Source organism: Miniopterus schreibersii, assembly GCF_964146895.1.
Source record: "Miniopterus schreibersii genome assembly, chromosome: 7".
Classification (NCBI taxonomy): domain Eukaryota; kingdom Metazoa; phylum Chordata; class Mammalia; order Chiroptera; family Miniopteridae; genus Miniopterus; species Miniopterus schreibersii.
The window spans coordinates 30,916,238-30,931,308 of record NC_138108.1 but is presented as its reverse complement, the minus strand read 5'-3'; the positions used below and the strand labels follow the sequence as shown (position 1 = coordinate 30,931,308).

The 15,071-nt window shown below is 36.0% G+C and overlaps 1 pseudogene across 1 annotated transcript; it reads right to left on the bottom strand.

Moving 5' to 3' along the window:
* Positions 1 to 9,291: 9,291 nt before the first annotated feature.
* Positions 9,292 to 10,116, bottom strand: LOC308559728 (ATP synthase subunit gamma, mitochondrial pseudogene; annotated as a pseudogene). Its single transcript has one exon. The product of its transcript is annotated as an ATP synthase subunit gamma, mitochondrial pseudogene (transcript).
* Between the last annotated feature and the right edge of the window lie 4,955 nt (positions 10,117 to 15,071).

Genomic DNA, 15,071 nt, shown 5'->3' with positions numbered 1-15,071 from the left:
GGAAGAGCAAAAAAGAGCTACTTGATGGGAAAGCTTGAGAAATACTGTAGGGATTAATCATTTTGAAGAAAAATTCATTGGTGTTTTTATTTCAATATTTTTTTATTTTAAAAGGTCAAAATTTTTTAAATTAAAAAATTTTTGTAATAGAACAATCTCTTTAAAGAGGATTATTTTACCATAAACTTAAGGAAAAATAAAAGCTGCTTAGATTTCTTTGGGATCATAAACAGAGCCTCAAAAGATCATATATACTATCCCATAAGTAATGTATATATATTTCCCTAGTCTGTATTTAATTTGAAGTAAAGGTAGATTAGTTAGGTTATAACTTTCTGTAGTTTAATTACAATTTTTGGACATTTTCTGAAAGATGTTAAAACTCCATCAATGTAAGAGGGGGAAATAGCAATATTTTTTAGTCATTTCCCCATATCTATAAATCTATACGTATTGTTGCCTTATAAAATTCAAGATATCCTTTAGATACAATAGTGACTGTATTTGATGTCATACAAATGCAAATAACAGGTGTGGAGAAGTAATGAGATGGGAGGGCAGCGTCCTGACTACCGTAATGTTCCTACTGGAGCTGTAGTCATTGGACTGACCATGGTAAATTGCTTCCTAGCAATAGGAGCCTAGATCAATTAGTGGCTGATATGCACGTGGAACTCAGACATTATCTTGAGAAACCAAGATAAGATCTGAAAACTGTTATATATTCATTTTTAAAGACACCTAGTTCTTTCCAATGTAAAGTCATATACATACCTCGTGCAACTGTAGAATAGGCACAAATCTAATTGATCACTAAGATATATCAGTTTTATTTTCTAAATATCTACTCAGGGTGACAATCTCTTAATTTTCCTGCTTCTAGTGTCACCTTTTTTTCATTAATGCTCTGTGCTAACACTTGTAGTGATTCTTTCTAAAAGTAGTTGGACTACTTACAAATTTGAGTTGTTTCAGCCACGTACTATTTTAAATCTTTTTTTCAGCAGCAAAATGAGTTTATTTGGGAATAACAGAATGGCAATTTGGGACAAGCCAGCTATGGTGAACCATAGGCAAGCCTGAAGAGACAAAGGGAAAGTTAGCTTCTGTTGGGTTTTAGGAGGAAATACAGGTGGGGAGCAAGGTTGTTCTGAACAAAAGTTCATTGGAAAAGAATAGGAGTTCCAGGCTATGTCAGTTTTTAATTGGCTGCAAAGAGTGGTTAATACATTGTTGCTGGGCAGGGAGCGGCCATCCTTCCTTTTCTTTCTTTCTTGCTTTTTCTAAGGGGGGGGGGGGTGGAGAAGAGAGAGAGAAACATTGATGTGAGAGAGACACATCGACTGGTTGCCTCCTGCACAAGCCCCAACCGGGGTTGGGGATTGAACCTGCAACCCAGGTATGTGCCCTTAACCAGAAATCGTACCTGGGACCCTCCTGTGTGCAACCATCGCTCTAAGCACTTAGCCACACCGGCTAGGGCCTGCCTTTTCTTAAAAGCAAGAGATGAATTTCTTTGTGAAAAATGTCCTTCGTTATCAAAATAATTCTTTTCTCTTTCTGCTTGCTTTGTAGGCCGCAGCTAGTGGTGTGTGCATGAGAGATCCCTCTCCAGGGCTTTCCAACTCCGTTACTATTTAAAATCTTTAGCAGGGCACACAAGGTGCTTCAGAATCTGCTCCCTGGTTACTTTCAGATCCTCATCTCCTTTCCCACTTTCCATCTCCCCACATCATGTGTCCACAATGAACAGATTATTTTTATATAGTTTTAAAACATTTACATACAGTAAGTTATATTCACTCTTTTTTATGTAGATTTCTATAAATTTTGACAAATATATACAATTAACCACAACAGTAAAAGAGATACAGAAAAGTTACATCATCACCAAAAATTACTCCATGCTGTCCCCTTTGTAGTCAACCACTATCCCTTTCCTTATCTCAATCTCTGGTGACCTCTGATCTGTGTTTTGTCCCTGCAGCTTCACCTTTTAGATTCATATAATATATTGTCTTTTGAGTCTGGTTTCTTTCACTTAGCATAATGGATGTAAAACCCACTTACATTGTTTATATATCACTAGTTCTGAACTATTTATATTTCCTCTAAGCAAGACTATCTCTGTCTGTAACCTCTCAGGTCCTTATTACTGAGCATTCTCTATTTCTGGAATGCCATATTAGCCTATTGAACATCCACTTGTTTGTGAAAATTCAACTCATCTTTAACTTCTTCGTCAACACAACATGACCATTCTGGGCACAGCTAGGCATTGTCTTTTCTATATTACTTACTACAGTGCATTGCGGTAAGCAGACTATGGCCTGTAGGCTACATCCAACAGGCCAAATCCTGCAACCCCTGCCTTCTTGTGTTTGAACACCTGGAACTAAGAATGGCTTTACATATTTTTTTATTTTAGAAAAATTTATACTTTTTTTTTTAAATTGGCTTTACATTTTTAAAGAATTGTTAAGAAAGGAAGAAAGGAATGGAGGGAGGAAGAGAATCTGTGACAGAAACAGCATGTAGCCCACAGAACCTAGAATAATTACGAATTGCTCTTACAGAAAAAAATTTGTCATCTCCTAATCTATTTGGCTATGAAACCTTTGGATCCCTAGCTTCCATCTACATCAGAGTTCAGTTAGAAACCAAGTTTGGTTTGGGAACACAGGCTGTGTGTGTGTGTGTGTGTGTGTGTGTGTGTGTGTGTGTGTGTGTGTGTTGTTTGTTTGTTTGTTTGTTTAGGGGAATGGTTAGAAGGGTGAGAGGAACATAGAGGGAAGATTTCATTAACCAGGGACTAGAAACCAACACTCCTAATTGCCTTATAAGACCCGGGAGGCTTTGCAGCTGCCTGAAACAAAAAAAGAATCGTGCCTGTCTAATTCCTACCTTCTAATCTCACGTGAGTGCCTTCAAATGGCAGAATCTAACCAGAACCAATTTGGCAGTGGACTTTGGAAAATATTTTCAAGGTATTAGTCGCAGTAGTTCAAGGGAGAACACAAAAGTGTGAATGTACAGATGACTGTCAATGAAAAATACCTGGCACACTGGCATGATGTCTTGGACACAGTAGGTTCTTGGAAAAGGTTTATTGAATTGAACTGAATGAACATTTTGAGCATTTAGTGTGCTAGACACTTAATAGAATGCCTAGTTACTAAAACCATTTCTTGCCTTCAACTAGTTTACAATCTACTTACTACTTGTAAGCCAATCTAGTGAGAGGGGATGAAGTGTAAATAAACTATTGCCTCAAGGCATAATGTAATAGATGGTGAATAGAGATTACTTGGCAAGTGCTGGAAGAAGGCAGAGAAAAGAATAAATTCAGCTTGGAGGATGGAAAGGGGATGGCTTGTTGGAGGTATGTACTTTAGGCACTGAAAAGGCTTCTGACACTAAGAGAGGATTGGGGGAAATTTCACTTCCAGGAAAAAGGAGCCGTGGCACCAAGATGCGAGAGCAAATGGCATTTTGGGGAATTAGTACAGTATAGCTTTAACTCAACGAATTTTTTTTTGTTAAAGTACTTAGGTTTTAAAAAATACGATAAATTTTATTATTTTATAAAATGCATTCATTTACTTAAGTTCTTTTTTATATATACTTCAATTATGAACTTCAATGTAACCCAGGCCCAAAATTCCAGGATTAGAATTTGAGAACAACTTTATGGCATGTACTAAAATACAAGTACTTAAATTGGCCCTTGGAAAGATTATGTACCTTAGCATTAACTTTATACTCAACACCATTTGTTAAAAGAGTAATATTTCTTGCCCCCTAACCTCATATTGACCTCATCCCACATGCCACATTATGTTCCAAATCCAAGCTGGGACATGCATGCACAATGCTCTATTCTTAATAGAGTCGGTGGGAATTACGTGGTGGCTATGTACTACAGATCAAACTTGACTTGAGGTTTCAACTAACTGATTTCTCTATCAAGTTTCACATGCTGTGTATACCAACCACATTTTGCATAGAGGGAGAAGAACATATAAACATGGCCTCTTACTAAACTTGGTTTTAGTTTTCATTTAAGCAGAAGGAATTATATTAGAATGAAGATTTAAAATGACATCCTTATTTTTAAATTAAGTGATGTATATAAGTCTGCCACAATTAGCACCCAAAATTCAGTGTGACCTTCATGGCAGCTGGTGATACTCTAATATTTCTGAGTAGTACATAAAAGGTGAAAGGGCATATCTCCTTTCAATGTGCATATGTAACTGCAATAAGTATTAATAGGAGTACATACTTGTGGGTAATCCTGGAATGTATATCTATATTTATAATTACGAATAGTTATGTAAATTTGATATAAATATCTGTCATCAGTGGTGTTTGATGATCAATTTCCCTTGCACATTTTGTAAGCACTATATAGGCTTATGGTAGCCTATTAGGTTTTTATAACAGGTAATGAAAGAATGTTTAGAATTGTTTTTAAATTTTTTCCTGTGCAACAGTATTTGTTCAGGATCCATCAATTTAAGTGTGAGGATGCTTTTTTATTTGTTTTATTTTGCAAAGTTATAGCAAATGATGAGATCAGGCATTGTAGAATTTCAAAATGTAATTTTGTGTATGAAATTCAATTCTTAACTGCCTGTTTTTGTAACCCCAGAAAAAATGTCAAGAGCAGAGGGTGCTGGTTCTATTATATTCTGCTGCTCTCTGAAAAGATTTCCCTTATTTCCTGGTTTCCCTTAAATTTCCCTTTCTTTTTTGCCTTTTTGATTATCCCCATTTCTGTGACTTGCTTCAGATATGTGCAATAATTCATGGAGAGGAGTGAAAATAAACATAAAAACATGTTTGTGTGAAGGATTTTAGGTGGTTTTTGCTTTCTCCTTTATGGTTTTCTGTATTGCTTGAGGTTTATAAGCATTAGAGAAATGAAAAATGGTTATTCTGATCACACAAAAAAATAGCATTAACATTCTAGAAAGTTTAAAAACTTGATTGGTAGGATTGTTAATTAACATACAGGCTTTAAAAATGAGCCTAGTATCCCTGTGATTATATTAATTTTCAAATGAATTGTTTTGACTTGTTTGTGATGTTGCACTTTCTAGGACATGTTTATGAAATAATTCACTGAATTTTAGGAAGCTCTTTGCATTTTGCATGTCAAACAAAATGATAGCTCCTGTCTTTACTACATTGTCACTGTGAAGACAGAAAACATACCTGCTTCCTTCTTTAGATGGAATATAGCCATATTTCCTGTCTTTTTTCTTCAGTAGATAATTTGTTGAATTATTTAACATATAACACACTTATAAATTAGTTTAAGAAATGCTCCAACAGAAAAAATTGGCAAAGTACATGACATACATTTTTGTGTAAGTATAATGTACATTACATTATTTCACAAAGAAAGGAGCACAAATGGCCAATAAAAATGAAAGATGTATTACCTCAGTAAGAAGCAAACAATGAAAATGGAAACAACTGATACAGCTTTTTTCCATGATTCAAAACACATGCTTATACTCAGCATTGGCAAGTGAATAGAGAAAAATGTGCACTTTTATTCTCTTTTGATGAAGTGATAATTGCTCAGTTCATTCTGGAAAGCAGTTTGGAAATATGTTTCACATCTAATATATATGGAGCGTTTGACCTCACAGTTCTGTCTCTAAGAATTTATCTTAAGGTGATAACCTAGTGTGGTAAGATGTAAGGATGTTTGTGGCAGCACTGATTATTACATAGAAGAATTAGAACTCTATCCATTAATAGATATTTATTAAATAAATAATGCTCCTTTATATAATGAAATTCTGTGCAGCCATTAAAATGATGATCTATATTTATTGATCTGTAAAAATAATAATATATTGTTGAGTGAAAACACAGTTTATAATACAGCATGTGTAATATGATTCTGCATAACACGTTCAGCAAACTTTTGCTGTAAAAGGCCAGGTAGTGAATTTTTTAAGTTTGCCAGTCATACGGTCTGTGTCATACTACTCAACTCTCCTGTCTATAGCAAAAGTAGCTATAGACAATGTGTAAACAAGTGAGTATGGCTTTGTTCCAATAAATCGTTATTTTCAGAAACAGGCCTCTGCCTTAACTTGCTGACCCCTGCTATACATGTAAAAGTGGGTGGCAGGGGGAAGAGAATGGTTATACATTTCTAAAAGAATGTTCACCCAAATGTTAACAGTGTGGCTCTATGGGGATATTCTAGATGGTTTCTACTTGCTACTTTATTTTTCTGTATTGTTTGATTTTTATAGGCATTAACATTATTTGCTATTTCATAAACGGAGTCTGTTTACTCTTTAGAAAAAGAGGTTTATAGGGTAATATGCCTGAGAGTTCTGTTTCTAAGTCTTTCATGTTACATATGCATATACTAAATACAGTAATATTTAAATATAGTTCATGTTAGCTAGTGCAAAATCATCTCATGCCTGCATTATTGTACTTGCTTCTTTAACAGCGTTCTTCTTCCTGGTTTTTATAATCCTTCATCTTTCTGTTACACACACAATTGCCAGCTTTACCTAAGTGTATTTTTAAATCTAGAATTCTGTTTTCTAGGTTTTCTAGACTCTATCAGAAGTAATCCAATTTTGTAATAAAAATAAACACACTGCTATCTTAGCTCTCCTCTTTGTGATACCACCAGCTTTCTGGCTTCTCTTCCTGCCCCCTTAATATGGAACCCCAAGGTTCTGTCCTTTTCTTTTCTCTCACAACATTGTTTCCTTTGGCATGCTCATGGGTTCAGATACCCCCTCCATGTGAGGACTCAGCTGGACAGTTGTGAAAGTAGGCAACTGGTAGCCAATTCTGTTTGGGGAATTTATTTAAACCCACACTTATTTACAATAACCAGTTACCCCATAACTACTTTCACCTCCTTATATAGGTTTTAGCTTTCCATCAAAAGTCTCCTACAGATCTGCCAAGTTTAGATTTTAATAACTCAGATTTAACCTCTGCCAATCTCAATATACCTAAATTGTGAACCTAGATTTTCAATATCAGCCTCGGATGAGGCATTTTTGTGCCTTCTAGATATGTATTCAGAGACAGAGAAGAGTAGAAGCAGAGAAACTAGTTAGTCTTACCTTTAGTTTTTTTGGCAAGACATGATGGTGGCTCTGACTAGCTACACTGCAGTGAAAATAAAAAGAGGTAGCTGGATCCTGGGCTTTTAATAACACTAACGCCATTTGGTGATGGACTAGATTTGGATAGGGGAAGGAGAGGGTCCCTCACAGATAACTCACAGTTTTCTGGTGTGTACAAATGGGGAATAGTGGCTGTCATCATCTGCGGAGAAAGAGATGTGAAGGTCAGAAGTTTGAGGATTTTGCCAGACCAGGGAGGAGGGGTATTTTCGGCAGCAGAAACTGTTTTAGCAAAGGATTGAAGGAGTGGAAATAATCAGTGTTTTCTGGAAATTGCAAATAACTGAGTGTTCAATACTGTGAGCTATGAAGTAGGGGAGGTCAGTATAGAGAAATAAATCTGGGAAAGTAAGCTGAAGCCTGATTGTGAAGGGTCTTGAGTCCCATGCTAATTAGTTTTTGCCTTATCCTTATAAATCAGCTGTCCCCAGATGTTTAGATTCATAAACTGCTAAAAGTTAATATCCCATTTATGAGACCAACATAGAATTGCCTGCTTTTATTTTGCTAAGTAAAGTATTAAAGCAATAATAAAACTATTTTACTTAAAATCTGAGATCTCTTAAAAGAGAATTTATTTTTCGTTTGACAATGGTGACAAAATAAATCCTAGAGTCAGTATCGAAATTATTATAATTATTGCAGAACTTTATTTTTTTTAACTAATGAAGAATTGCTGGAAATGACTAAGCACTAAACTTCTGTTTGAAAAGAGGAACTCAGAGACTAGTTACTTAACTTCAACACCTTAGAAAAAGAGCCACAAATCACCAGTCAAGTGGAGAACTTGAGCAATGAAGAATAATAGTAACAGCATTGATAACATGCTTCAAAGGGCTTGGCAAATGAGTGGACTTCCAATGTCATAGAGGGAACAATGATTTATGCTCAGTAAATAGGACAAATGGTGTAACTGCTTTTCTTATTTTTTATTTTCTGAAGATGTGCTAGGAAGGGATTCATGTTTGTATGGCACGTTTAGATTATAAAATTTAGAATTTTAAATGTCTGTTTCAAAAGATGGGTCTTCAGTATGAATCATTGTTAAGAATTTTCTTAATATCTTACACACATTTAAAAATATCCATCAATACTACCCTCATGGACAATCATGTTGGATACAAAGACAATGGTCTGAATTACCCAAATATTCTCTTCCTGTTTTGCAACATTAAATGTTCTTTTTCCTTTATGTGCCACTGTTTAGAATTTTCTGTTAAGGAGATCATGAAAACTGAACACTAGGTATTTTCTCATATTTCAGAAGTAGTACTAGAATTGACATAACTCTAAATTACATTATAAAGGAAGCTAAAGAACATATAAATCATGCCAAAAATACTTAGGATTGGGAGGACTGGATGCCTCAGGGAATTGGTAATTTGACCCAAATCCTGTCACCTGTTAAAATTTATCCTGGGTCAGTAGTGACTGAAAATCATCACGACCTGACAGGTGTTCAGGATTGCATGTAAAATGAAGTGGCAGACTCAGTATAGTTCCTATTTGACACGTGTATGCATTACTGAAACCACTGCAACATTAATTGATAACTATGCTGGCAATCTTGATTGCAGTGCCAAGGACTAACTGGCCTGAACTCTCTTCACCCCTACTAATGTGCGTTTTTAAATAGGCTCAAGTGTGCTTGTGTAGTAGGAGAGTGTGTTTGAGCCTGCCCCTCTGACTAGATTACTCCTAAAATCGCAACCATCTGTGTTTCTTCACAGCAGATTCTTTTATTTTTTAAAAACATGAATTCTCCCTATGGTGAAATGTTTTGTCTGTCTTTTGAAAAACCATCAAATAATATAAAGCATTAAGTTGCTGCTAGTTATCACCCACAGGGAGAAGTAGTAGACCCAACCCCCTACTTTATTCTCTCCTTGGCATTTAATTTAGAAGCATCAGTATGCTCTTTTTTATTTATTTTTTTCTTACTATAAGTTGTTTATTGTAAGATAATTTACAAATACCTTGCTGTCTTTAGTAATTTTAACAATGGACCAATAATTTCTCTCACCAGGACAGCAGTAAGCGAAAAACAAAATCAGCTGGCTGGATTTTCCTCCTTTACCTCTTATCTGAGGATGAAACTTGGTTTTCACTAATCCAGAGCTGCAGCATCAGAGATTATTTCAATCAGCTCCTTTGTGATGACAGCTTGGCTGGTGTAATTGAAAGTCAAAGTCAATTCGTCAGTCATCTCAGAAACATTCTTGCTCACATTGTCCGTGGCCGTCATCCTGGCACTTTGCTCACTCTTGGTGGATTCCAGGAGAACAGTAGATGATGTTGGCCAAGTTGTATTTCTGGTAATACTGCAGCATGTCAGCATCAATGTCATCATAGACACTCATGCTCTCAGCACTTGCATTAGTATTAAGGGAAAAGATTGGCTTTTCTTCTGTCTTGCAGGAGATGGCAACCCTGAATCAATTAAAGATGGTAGACCTTCATCAAATTCATATCCAGAATTTAATTATTCCAGATCAATGACTGACGCATCTCCAAAAGTAGGGAGTTTTCTTCCCACTTCTTTGAATGTCACCAGAAACTGGTCAGAACGAGTTTTATGAAGTATATCCCTAATTTTATCACCAATTCTAACAATCTTAACTTATTTCCCTGCTGCTGTGAACATAGCCACCTCACTTTTCATCTGTTGAGCAACTGAAGAATGGGAGCACCACAAAGCCCTCCATCTGAGGACACAACAATAAGGAGGTGTTTCTTCTTGTCTTCAGGCACCTTTACATCAGCCTTTTCTTACAGAGCCAAAGATCCTGTTCCATGCACTCAAGCTGGTTTCAGCTCTCTCCTGGCTCAGGCATATTTTTCTTCATAGACAAGCTAATTTTCTGGGGGTTTTTTTGATTGACTTCAGTTGCCTGGTAATATCTTTCAAAGTTGCCATATTTCAAACTTGGATCCATTGTAGCTGCACGGCCCAGGCCGAGACCCCAGTGATGCTTGCCCAAGAAAAGGAGGTGGTAGTGACCCTGCTGAAGCAGCATCAATGGGCTTTTAAATGTATGAGAATTTGCATCATAATTACTCATAATTAAATACTACTGAAATAATTGTTTTACAATGTAGTTAATATTTGCCATTCAAAAAATTGTTGCTTTCTCTGTTAGTGTCGGAAATAAAAGAAGCCCAGTCACCCCTCCCTAGTTGGTAGTGGATGAATAAGAGAAGAAAGGAAAGGGTTGATCCTCACAAGTGTCACAGAGTGAGGAGAACAGCTTCTTTTTCCTCACTAACGGGTCACGATGGTATGCGATCTGTATCATGATTTAGCCCCAATCATGCCAGCAACAAGATTTTAGCCAGGTGGAAGAAAGAATCAGACTTATTTTTTTATTTTTTATTTTTAAAAAAATATATCTTTATTGATTTTAGAGAGAGGAAAGGAGAGGGAGAGAGAGAGATAGAAGCATCAATGATGAGAGGCATTGATTGGCCACCTCCTGCATGCCCCCGACTGGGGATTGAGCCCGCAACCCAGGCATGTGCCCTGACTGGGAATCGAACCCCGATTGCCTGGATCCTAGGTCGACGCTCAACTGCTGCACCTCACCCGGCTGGGCAAGAATCAGACTTTTAATAATGTGATGATTTTTTTGCTTTTTAGGTGATGCTTGATTAGTGGTTATGTAGTCTAAATTTAACTAGGAAATTATTCTCTCCTCTGAAACTCTTTCCAGAATACTAAGGAAAGGCTGAAAAGAGTGGATCTTAAATGCCTCTGTTTATAGGCAAAAATAATGATGACATGAGTATAAATTTGTTTTCCATTAGAGGCAGTAAGTATAACTCTATTTCCAGAGTCTTGCCTCAAAGTTAACAATGTACCTTTGCAGACAGGCTGACCAGAGTTGTAGACATATCTCGTGACCATGGGACAAAACAGGTTTCTCTAATTGTAGAATAAATTCATGAATTCATTAGCAATATACATTTATAAACTGCACAGTTCATAGACTTGACAGTAACAGATTGGGCATTGATTATAAATGAATTATTCAGTTTTGCTGATTTTATACAATTATCCCAGGCAGTCCCCAAAAAGCTTTGTACTTCTGCCTTTATTTCTTTGCTCGTGTTCTCCTATTTCCATGGAATCTGCTCCCTTTCTTTCTCCCTTCTTCTCTACCTTCCCATCCACAACTTTCTCTTGGCCAAGGAAACTTCTAACTCATCTTTCTAGGTTTAAAGTACCTGTAGATTTTTTTCTAGTCCTCTCATTATCTCTCCCCAGCCATATCCATTTTCCATTCGAGACAGTATTAAATTTTCTTTCCACACACCTAGCAATTCTGTTGTAGTTGGTTGTATTTAATTTGTGGGCTTCTCAAAGAGAGAGATTATGGTGTGCTTAACATGCAGTAGACACTTAAGAGATGTTTATTGAGTGAATGATTGAATGAATAATTAAAGCTTTATTCTTTTCATTTTGTTTATATAAATGTTTTGTCTCATAATTAGATAAACTCTAAAGACTGAGAAAAATATCTCAGAGATACATTTAAGTATTTTTGCTTCTAACGAACTTAATTTTTGAAAATCCTGACCATAATTATTAATTTGTGTGTGTGTGTGTGTGTGTATGTATATACACATATACATATATACACATATATATGTGTGTGTGTGCGTATATATATATATATATATATATATATATATATATATATATATATATAAATAAAACAGCCAGTGGACTTTTTTCTTTGATCAACTGTGTGGAAGTTCCACAAGTTTTATGCTTTATCCCAGGGAAAAGTGGGGCATATGGTTGGAGGGGTGTAAATGGCACAAGCCTAGCAGTTTACAGTGGGGGAAAAAAGTAACTGTAAATTATGGAAAAGCTTAAACATATTCAGAAGTAAGGAGAATAGTCTTGTGAATCCCCAGTGGTGGATCACCCAGCTTTAACCATATCAACCCATGGTCATTCTTGGTTTATCTATTCCCCGACCCATAGCCCCAGATTCTTTCTTAAAGGTAGGTTTATTGACACCTTGTTTATATAAAATATTAATGTACCCTTTTTAAGTATAAAGTTCGAAGAGTTGGTACAAACATGCACAGTTGTACATGTGTTCAAGATATAGAACATTTCCATTACCACAAAAATTTTCCTCATGGCACTTTGTAGTCAGGCTCTACCTACCCCCACATCCTGGCAACTACTGATTTGTTTCTGTTCCTAGAGTTTGCCTTTGTCTAAAATGTCATATAAATGGATTCAAACAGAATGGAGCCTTTTGTGTCTGGCTTTTTCCATTTTACACCAGTCTTTTGAAAACATCCATGTTGTTGCACTTACCACTAATTGTTCAGTTGGTTCTCTACTTTATGGATGTAATACAATTTGTTTATCCATTCAGTGGGTAATGGACATTTAAGTTGTGTCCTGTTTGAGTAAAACAACTCTGGACATTCACCTACAGGCTTTTTTTATGTATATATGTATTTATTTCTCTTGGGTAAATACCTATGAGTATATTTACTTTCATATAAAATGGCCAAACTGTTTTTCAAAGTGTTTGTACCATTTCAGTGAAAAAATTCAGTGCAAATTTTTAAAGTAAGAAAACTCCAAATTTTTGAGTTTTAAATTTCTCTTACTAATAAATTGTTGATCTAAAGTTCTTGGCTATTTTTATTACTCAAAGCAACAAGACTCACTGAGGCAACTATCAAGACATCTTGTTACTTACTGCTGGCAAGATCCTGGCTAGAGTTCTCTTAGACAGACTACAGTACAGCCCTGCCAACTATGTGCTCCCAAAATCACAGTGTGGCTATGGGCCATGCTCAGTACAGCTGACTTGATCTTTGCAGTGTGTTTGGATTTAGGAAAGTCAGGGTTTAAGTGAGCCTGTATCTTATAAGATTTCAGATTCCCAGAGATTCATTTTTCTGATTAAATGAAACTGCTACTGAGTACATAAGCCTTACCTGTAGAGCTAAATTGGGTTTTTATTAGATAGGTTTTTAAAATTAAAAAGGTATCATTGCTATTAATTCTTTTAGAAAGAAATATAAACAATGGCATCCTAGTATATTATCCTTTGATCTGGTGAAATAATTTGATTAAGTCAAGAGTTCCAGATTCTTGGTAGTATTTTTTTTTTTTTTTTTTTTGGTAGACAGAATTTTGAAAGATCCTGGGTTTAAGACTATGACATATCTTCTAGTTTATTAGAAAATTGGAGGCACTTTATTTTACTTCTTGCTTTGGTAAGGTATAGAATAGATTCAGATATATTATTATTATCAACATTTCATTTTCCACTTCCATTGATTGAGTGCCACAGACAATGAGGGCCTATACTAGATCTCTATCTGGTGTGCCCTTTAAGAGTAACAGATTAAATTAAAACTCCTAGAACAGCTTCTGTGTAGACTAAGTACACAGACTGCTTTAACAAGATACAGGCATTATCTAATCTGTTATGTGAATACACAAATTATTCTGTGCTAGTAAACGAGTTTTAGCAAGTTATAAAAGAAAACATTTATAATAACTGTCTTTGAAATTTATAACACAACAGATAAATTGTCAACCAAGGAATGAGGTCTCATTTTATTTTCAGAGAAGGCCAAATATCTGCTTGATAATGATGCTGTTGATGATTCCTTGAACTGGGAGAAAGTTCCAGTGAGACCTGAAATGACTGAACTCCTAGAGATGAGACATCCTTAAAGTCTACCCACAGAGTAATCAGACTTGATTTCCTTCAGCTTTCTAAGAGTGGATCTGATTCTTTGCCATAGCTACCCAGACTGGTAGATGGACACAGTTCCATAGTAATATTTATTTGCACCAAATGCTGTAGTCATTCAGAACCCGTTTGGATGCCCAAGATTTTAAACACAGCCAACATCTGCATCAGAGAGTTATTATAAATCTTAGATTAGAGATCCAAGTCAGCCTGAGGCCTGTGAAAGGGCCAGAAACTTGTGAAAGAAATGGTATGCAGAGCTTGTAAGGGAGTGTTCCTTTGTTTGAACTCTGTATTTTCAAAGTATTGAGACTTTGCATAGGGGAAAGGCAGAGAAAACTCAGGTCCTAGATATGGTGGATGGGGCACAATTAGGGAACGGACTCCAACGCCAGGGTAGAAGGAGTACTTGCAGCTAGTGATGTGGGAGTTAAAAACAGTTAAAAAGGCCTAAGGAAACCATAGTGGAGCTATGTTGGCTTTGCAAGAGACAAGGCTTAGCTGATGTCCATGTTGCTCTTTAGCCTGAGAGTCAAGCTCCAGAGTCTGATGATTCTCTTTCTTCCTTGGAATCCATGTTGTAATCCCGTATTAGTGGGATTGGGTTGTTTATTGTCTTTCACTGATCTCATCTTGCTTTTAAACCTATACTCAACGATGGAAAATGCTCGAGCTTGCCAATCAGTCACCTGTTTTCCAGTAAAAATTGAGGGTGTTTTAGACAAATTATAATTTCACTTATGTGAGGTATCTGAAGTATTCTAACTCATAGAAACAGAAAGTGAAATACTATTGGCCAGGGGCTGCAGGTGGTGATGGTGGTTGAGAGGAGTGCAAATAGTTTTTTTCAATGGGTATAGAGTTTAAAGTTTACAAGATGAAAAAGTTCTAAAGATATGTTGCACAGCTGTGTGAATATGTTAACATTACTGAAATGTACACTTAAAAATGGTTAAGATAGTAAATTTTGTTATTTTTTTTACCAAAATTTTAAAAAATAAAAATAAATAGGACATCACCAAAAACCATTTAGGTTTTGGAGGGGCTATTACTCTTTTTCTGCATTTCTCACTTCAGAAAGATTCTCTCCTTACACCATCCTGTTTTTCTAGATGAATCTGGAGTAAGGTGGCTCACCTCGCTTTCTGAC